The sequence below is a fragment of the Panthera onca genome, chromosome B4 (assembly GCF_046562875.1).
Source record: "Panthera onca isolate mPanOnc1 chromosome B4, mPanOnc1 haplotype 2, whole genome shotgun sequence".
NCBI lineage: Eukaryota > Metazoa > Chordata > Mammalia > Carnivora > Felidae > Panthera > Panthera onca.
The window spans coordinates 79,061,056-79,069,385 of NC_138345.1; the positions used below are offsets into that span (position 1 = coordinate 79,061,056).

Consider the following 8,330-nt stretch of genomic DNA (forward strand, 5'->3'; position numbering starts at 1 on the left):
CTGTTTCACCTCAGTCCACACCAACCCACCTCACTCATCTACATTACCTGCCTGGCCCTATAGATATCCAAGTTGAAACCACTGGTCTAAATGCTTCCTCTCCTTTTCCCTCAAGGATACCCTCTCGGTTATCCCCTCACTTCTTCAACTCTCCTTCCTACTACTTCTTTCTCACAGCATTTTAAATAGCTTAAACCAAGGGGCGCCTGGGTGGCTCAGTGGGTTAAGTGTCTGACTTTGGCTCAGGTCATGATCGCATGGTTTATGGGTTCAAGCCCCGTGTCAGGCCCTGTGCTGACAGCTCGGAGCCTGGAGCCTGCTTCGGATTCTGTGTCTCCCTCTCTCTCTGCCCCTCCCCCACTCGTGCTATCTCAAAAATAAACATTAAAAAATAAATAAATTGGGGCGCCTGGGTGGCGCAGTCGGTTAAGCGTCCGACTTCAGCCAGGTCACGATCTCACGGTCCGTGAGTTCGAGCCCCGCGTCGGGCTCTGGGCTGATGGCTCGGAGCCTGGAGCCTGTTTCCGATTCTGTGTCTCCCTCTCTCTCTGTCCCTCCCCCGTTCATGCTCTGTCTCTCTCTGTCCCAAAAATAAAATAAACGTTGAAAAAAAAAAAAAATAAATAAATAAATAAATAGTTTAAACCTCACACATTCCCACTCCAGCTGCCCCCTACCTTCCTAAAAGGGCTGTCCCCACTCCATCTTCATTTTCTCTCCTCTCACGCTTTCCTCAGCCCACCACGTAGCTTCCACCTTCAAAGCCACCAAGAACTTCCAAATCCAATGGGCACATATCACCCTTATCCGAGCAACATTTTCTTTCACTGGCTCCATTGGATTACCACCAACTGTTTCTCAGTTCCTTTTGCATTTTCACCTCCCCCTGGCCCTCCCTGAAATGCTGGAGTCCCTCAGGGCTCTGTCCCAATACTTCTTTTACCTGTAATCTGCACCACTCCCTAGACAACTGCATCTGTGCTTTGGGCTACCTCCTGGTAGCTCCTCCATTCCAGACCTCTCTCCTGAGTCCACGTCCAGGAAGCCGCCTGCCCAACTTAGAAGTCTCATGGGCACTTCATACTCAGTAGCTCCAAAACTGAACTCAACATCAGCCCTCTCAAATACACTCTTCTTAGGTGTCCTGGTTTGATGAATGGCAACCATCTTCCACTGGTTACTCAAATCTAGATTCTGACTGATCTCCTGCCTCCTCATCCTCGACTGATTTTTTTTTTCTTTTTCATTTAATCCTCAAATATTGTCACATCTTTCTCTCATTCAAAAACATCAGCATCACAGTAAAACCTGGATAAAGCTTCACTTTTTTCCTATGGGCTATGTTGCAAAATTCCTTTCCTTAAAAAAAAAAACACTTTAAGGGGAAAATGGTGACTTTCTAGTGGAGAAACCTGGTGGACCACCTTACCCAAGATTCAAGGCAACATCACCAATAATGGGACAGACTGACATACCAGCCCTTCTGATGTGAGGCATTGAGAAGCACTCAACATCACTCATGTCACATTTCTGCCAAAAATGCATAACCTGAATTTAACAGGCATATCTAAATTGAGTGTAATTCTACAAAATAACTAACTTGTTATTTTCTCTTTTTTTTTCATGTTTTTATTTTTGAGAGAGACAGAACATGAGTAGGGGAGGGGCAGAGAGAGAGGGAGACACAGAATCTGAAGCAGGCTCCAGGCTCTGAGCTGTCAGTACAGAGTCTGACATAGGGCTCGAACTCACGAACTGTGAGATCATGACCTGAGCCCAAGTCAGACGCTTAACTGACTGAGCCACCCAAGCACCCCAGTAACTTGTTATTTTCAAAAATGTCAACATCGTGAAAATCAAAGAAATATTGAGGAAATGTTCCAGAAATAGAGACATTACAATCAAAAGGAATGTTTGAGGGGCACCTGGGTGGCTCAGTCGGTTAAGCGGTTAAGTGTCTGACTCCTGATTTCAGTTCAGGTCATGATCTCTTGGTCATGAGATCAAGGGCCATGTCGGGCTTAGCACAGAGCTCCGAGCCTGCTTGGGATTCTCTCTCTCTCTCTCTCTCTGCTCTTCCCCCAATCCTACTCTCTCTCTCTCAAAAAAAAAAAAAAAAAATTAAAAAGGAATGTGTGAACTTAAATCGGCTCCTGGATAAGGAAGAAAAAACCTGCCACAAAGACCATTATTGGAACAACTGGTGGAAACTAACTGTGCATGGCATCATAAATATTAGTATTCGGTCAGTGTTAAATTTCCTGAATTTGATCACTGGATTGTGGTCATGTAAGAGAATATTCTTACATATGCGGAAACATTTAGCAGAAAAGGAGCATGATATCTGCAACTTGCTCTCAGGTCAGAAAAAGGCAACACTGTATGTATCTATAAACATTTTTAAAAGAATAACAGCTTTATTAAGATATGACTCACATGGGGCACCTGGGTGGCTCAGTCGGTTAAGCGTCCGACTTCGGCTCAGGTCACGATCTCGCGGTCCGTGAGTTTGAGCCCCGAGTCGGGCTCTGGGCTGATGGCTCAGAGCCTGGAGCCTGTTTCCGATTCTGTGTCTCCCTCTCTCTCTGCCCCTCCCCCGTTCGTGCTCTGTCTCTGTCTCAAAAATAATAAAATAAACATTAAAAAAAATTTTTTTTAAAAAGATATGACTCACATACCAGGAAGTTCACCCTTTTAAATTGTACAATTCAGTGGGTTGTTGTTTTTTTTTTAGGATATTCACAAAGTTGTACGTCGTTCACACTTTTTAATCCCAGAACATTTTCATCACCCCAAAGAGAAACCCCATACCTGTTAGCAGTCATTCCCCATGCATTTTTAAAAGACTTTAAAAAGATGGAAAAAGCCTTCAAAATATTAATAAGTTATTCCTGGATATTGGAATTATAGATTATTTTCATTTTCTTTTCTAAATTTTTTTCATGTTATTTTGAGAGACAAGAGAGCATGCATGCACAACGGAGGAGGGGCAGAGAGAGAGGGAGAGAGAATCCCAAGCAGGCTCCCACAATGTCAGCACAGAGCCTGACATGGGGCTCGATCTCACGAACCGTGTGATCATGACCTGAGCCAAAATCAAGAGGAGACAAGCTTAACTGACTGAGCCACCCAGGTGCCCCTATTTTGATTTTCTTATACACCTATACTTTTAAAACTTTATATGATAACTTCATATTACATGTGTAATTAAAATAAAGGTTATTATTTTTTTTAATGTTTATTTATTTCTGAGACAGAGGAAGACAGAGCACGAGTGGGGGAGGGGCAGAGAGAGAGAGGAAGACACGAAATCTGAAACAGGCTCCAGGCTCTGAGCTGTCAGCACAGAGCCCGATGCGGGGCTCGAACCCACGAACCGTGAGATCATGACCTGAGCCAAAGTTGGACGCTCAACCGACTGAGCCACCCAGGCGCCCCGTAAAATAAAGGTTATTTTTAATCAACAAGAAAAATTAAGGAATTTAAGGAGCAGTAAGAACTCTAAAATATAAAAAATCACCAGGCTCAAGAATGGCCTTAGTACATCACATGGTTTCCCAACTCCTTGATCCACTATCATTAAAAAGGTCTAACTGGTCACAAAGGTAGCCAGCTATATAGTGCTCATTTCTATTACACAACCCAAAAGGCTCTCAGAGAGAGGAACGGGCTCAGCTAGTTCAGCAAACACTGACTCAGTATCTGCTTGGGGGGCTGTGTCTGCCCTGTGAGCTCCAGCTGACAGACCGGTAGGGAGGTGAACAGGTAAAATAAAGGCTCACTTGCCACAACAGAATGGAATGCTCACAAGGAAAGGAAGAGCTGGTTAATTCTGCTCAGATTGGCCCAGGGCAGTCTTCAAAGGGAAAACATTCAGGTCTTAAAGGTGATAAAGAGCTGGTGCAGGAAAAGACTAATCAGGAATCTGTTAGGATACTATTTGAATAACTGATAGGGTGGGCCTGAGCGAAGAGCAGCGCCAAAGAAGTTAGGGAAGTCACGCAGGAGGAGGCCTGCCTGTGGGCAAAAAAGACCAGGGCAGTTTCTTAAAGCACTTTCTGCCAGGCTAATTGTTAGAAAGTGACAACACCGACCTCTGTACTGTCCACCTGCTAACAAATCCCATGGACTCAATACCCACATCCATAAAGGCACCAATTCTCCTTATATGTACAGTGATTTCTCTGCTTCTAGATTGTAAAGTCATGGGGGGTTAAGGTCTTATCTTTAAGGAAAGCACTAAATACAAAACAGGCACTCAAAAAAAAAAAAAAAAAAAGATAGTTTTCATCTTCCCAACTCTCCACTCCCTTCCCTCAAGGTCTTGCACAAAGGCACTCAATAAACATTTGGATGAATAGACCAACTATTACCTGATACTGAGGAATAATGCTGCATTCCACTTACATTTTATTTGCATAGACCAAAAATCTGTATTAATGATAACTTAGAAAATTTGCAAAGGGTTTTCTTCTTTTTCAAAGCCTTCTCATCTATGACCTCATTTGATCCTGGCAGTAGAGCCAGAAATTAGCCTGAAAGGTATTTATTTATTCGCCCCAGCTTTCAAGATGAGGACTCTCAGTCCAGAGTTAATTTGTCCAAGATTACAAAGGAGACACAACAGCAAGCCTAGATCTCTGATTTTCTGAATTCTAGGCTAGTACCTCTCCCACTACAGTATTGGTTACTTTTAGGTCTGGCATTTCTAACTACCTCTTACCATACACAAAAATAAATTGCAGCAGAGAGAAAGACAAAAGCTGAAAATATACAACTATAAGAATGTCAGAAGGAACTATGGGGAGAGACTTTTTTTTGTAATGTTTATTTTTGAGAGAGAGACAGAGTACAAGTAGAGGAGGAGCAGAGAGAGAGAGGGAGATACAGAATCCAAAGCAGGCTCCAAGCCGTCAGCACAGAGCCCAATGTGGGGCTCGAACCCACACACCAAGAGATCATGACCTGAGCCAAAGTCGGACGCTTAACCAAGTAAGCCACCCAGGTGCCCCAAAGAGACTCTTAACAATAGAGAACAAACTGAGGGTTGACAGAGGGAAGTGTGTGGAGGATGGGCTGGATGGGTGATAGGTATTAAGGAGGGCACTTTTTACGATGGGCACTGGGTGTTGTATGTACATGATGAATCACTGAGTTCTACTCCTGAAACCAATATTGCACTACATGTTAACTGACTAAATTAAAAAAAAGAAAAGAAAAAGAAGGAACTACAGGGAAATATTTTTTTAATCTTGAGATAGCATCAGAGAAACCCAAAAGCCACAGGCAGATTTGACTATGGATAACTTCTAAAATTCGGTATAGAGAAAGACACCATTAAAGTGGTTAAAGATAACGCATGGCTTTATCCCCCCGCCTCGTTATTTTACCCACTCCATGTTTTCCAAAACAATTTTTGCTCTCTTTGCAATTATTCTTTTCCATCAAAAATTTAAAATCAGATTAAGTTCCATGCAAAGTCCTGTTTTAATTAGAACTTAACTTAATCTAAGGCAAAAACTTATGCCGTTACACAAGCGTTTCTATTCACAGACATGGTAAAACTTTTCATTTAACTAAGACCTTTTTGTCTTTCACTAAGATAGTCTGGTTTTCTTAGTATATGACTTGTAGTTTTCTGTTAAATTTATTTCTAGAAATGTAATATTCTTGGGGGCACCTGGGTGGCTCAGTCGGTCAAGCATCCGACTTCTGCTCAGGTCTCACAGTTTGTGAGTTCAAGCCCTGAGTCTGGCTCTGTGCTGACAGCTCAGAGCCTGGAGCCTGCCTCAGATTCTGTCTCTCCCTCTCTCTCTGCCCCTCCCCTACTCATGCTCTGTCTCCCTCTCTCAAAAAGAAACATTAAAAAATTTTTAGAAATGTAATATTCTTACTGTGAGATTATTTCATTTTTATGATGTTGTTGTTCTTATATTTGATATATACAATTTTTGTTTGTTAACCTCATATCTGGCCATGCTGCTAAGCTCACTAGTTTTAGTATTTTGTCAATTAATTCCCTTTCTAGATGAATATACCACATGAAAATAATGAGACTTCTCAATGGCCAGGAGCTCCAGTACAATATTAGCTTTGATGGTAAACATTCCTGTCTTATTCTTATTTTTGATAGGAGATTTCAAATATTTTCACATAAAGCATAACTTGCTCGGGGCGCCTGGGTGGCTCGGTCGGTTAAGCGTCCGACTTCGGCTCAGGTCATGATCTCACAGTCCGTGAGTTCGAGCCCCGCGTCGGGCTCTGTGCTGACAGCTCAGAGCCTAGAGCCTGTTTCAGATTCTGTGTCTCCCTCTCTCTCTGCCCCTCCCCTGTTCATGCTCTGCCTCTCTCTGTCTCAAAAATAAATAAACGTTTTAAAAAAAAAAGCATAACTTGCTCTAAAAAGGGGGGGGGGGGGGCTGAAAGACAACTGAAAAACTAAGAGAAAGGATTTTAAATGCATATAACAAGTAAAAAGTTAATATAACTTAGAAAAGAAGCAACAGAAGTTGTCAACTCCAATATTAGTGACATGCAAGTTTAAACGATGAAATTACTATTTTTCATCTATCAAATTGGCAACTGCACTGAAAATTCATAGTATCCAGTATTGCTATGTTGTAGGAAATGGAGACATTCACACGTGGTTCTGAGTGAGCATGTAAATTGTTACAAACTGAAATTCAATTTTACAGAATTAAAATTTCAAATGCACATATCCTATCTACAAATCCATAAGCACAAAAGGATACCTATATAAAGATATTCCTTATGGCACTGTTTATAAAACAAAATAATGGAACTAACCTAAATGTTCATCAGGATGAGTCTAGACAAATCAAAGTACCAATATAAGTTTCAATTTTATGCAACAACTGTTAAAATGTTAAAGAACTTAGATGTCTACAATGTAGCACTTGTGTCTTGCACTGTAGGTGCTCAATAAATATACTCTGGATGAAAAAAAAAAAGAGAGAAGAAAAGTTTTGTATGAACATAGAAAAAAGCCTGGAGCGCCTGGGTGGCTCAGTCCGTTAAGCGTCCCACTTTGGCTCAGGTCATGATCTCACTGTCCACATGTTTGAGCCCCGCGTCGGGCTCTGTGCTGACAGCTCAGAGCCTGGAACCTGCTTCGAATTCTGTGTCTCCCTCTCTCTCTGCCCCTCCCCATTCATGCTCTGTCCCTCTCTGTCTCAAAAATAAATAAACATTTTTAAAAATTATAAAGAAAGAAAAAGAAAAAAGCCTGAAGGTGTATTTGCCAAACTGATAAAAGTGACTATCTCCAGGAGCATAGGATAGAAGAGGAAACTTAACATTTTTTGCCTTTTATTCTTTTGTGTGTGTGGACTTGCCAAAATAAATATGAGCTAATTTTTTTTTTTAATTAAAGACTCATTTCTGATGACGTTTCTCTATGTTATCTCAATTTTACAAGTCTAAGAGCACCAAGGTTTGCGGTCAATGGCTCAAAACATGAATTGCTCAGGGAAATGAAATCTGTATTATACAAATAGTTGGGAATTCCTTTCTTCTTTCGTAATTTTTTTTCTTTTGATATCTCAATTAATTCTTCTAAACACACAACCTGATGGCACCTACAGCAGAAGCTGGGACCTAAATCGAATTGACATTTCCTTCCATTAAGTACACTTGACATAGTCCATCTTTAGTGGGACCTCTCCCGAATAGCTAAAGTTGGGAGATTTTGAAGACAGGCTCCAGTTTCCATTTTCCTAACGCCGGGCCCAGGGGCCACCCTGCATCACCAAGTCTCTAACGAACTAGTCTACTGAGGGGAGTCCTATGGCTTCTTCCTCCAGACGAGGAGACTAGTGTCAGAAGCTGGAAAGTCTGGAATGAAAGAATAAGCGGTATAAGGTAACAAGACTGGCCTCGGGGTGCGCGGTGTGTGTACACGGCAGACCCGTGCAAAGTTAACTCTTCTCCCAGCTGACTGGGCGCCCCCCAAATCTGCCGAGCTGGGCCTGATAGAAAACTCAGATAAGAGGACCTCGGAGCTGGGCCTGATAGAAAACTCAGATAAAGAGGATCTCGGCCGAGTTACGTGAAAAGGCTGGGTACAAACTATTCAGGCTCTATTTGGGGCTCCAGGCTGAGAAGCGACACGGCAAACGTCCGCGAAGAAGGGAGCCAGATGGCGCTTTTTCAAGGAGCCCCACTTAACCAGCCCACCTAGCAGAACCCATCAAACAGCTCCCGGAGAACGTCACTTCACTGTCTTCGTTCCTGCCCTCAGCCAAGATGGCCGCCGAGGCGCGCCCGTAACCATGGCGCACGCGCCGTACAGCCGGTCTTCCCTCTTCCCG

The 8,330-nt window shown here is 42.6% G+C and overlaps 1 protein-coding gene across 2 annotated transcripts in view; it reads right to left on the bottom strand.

The window, feature by feature from the left end:
• CSAD (cysteine sulfinic acid decarboxylase) overlaps positions 1-8,330 on the bottom strand; it is a 30,770-nt gene that overhangs the window by 21,729 nt on the left and 711 nt on the right. The window lies entirely within an intron of this gene.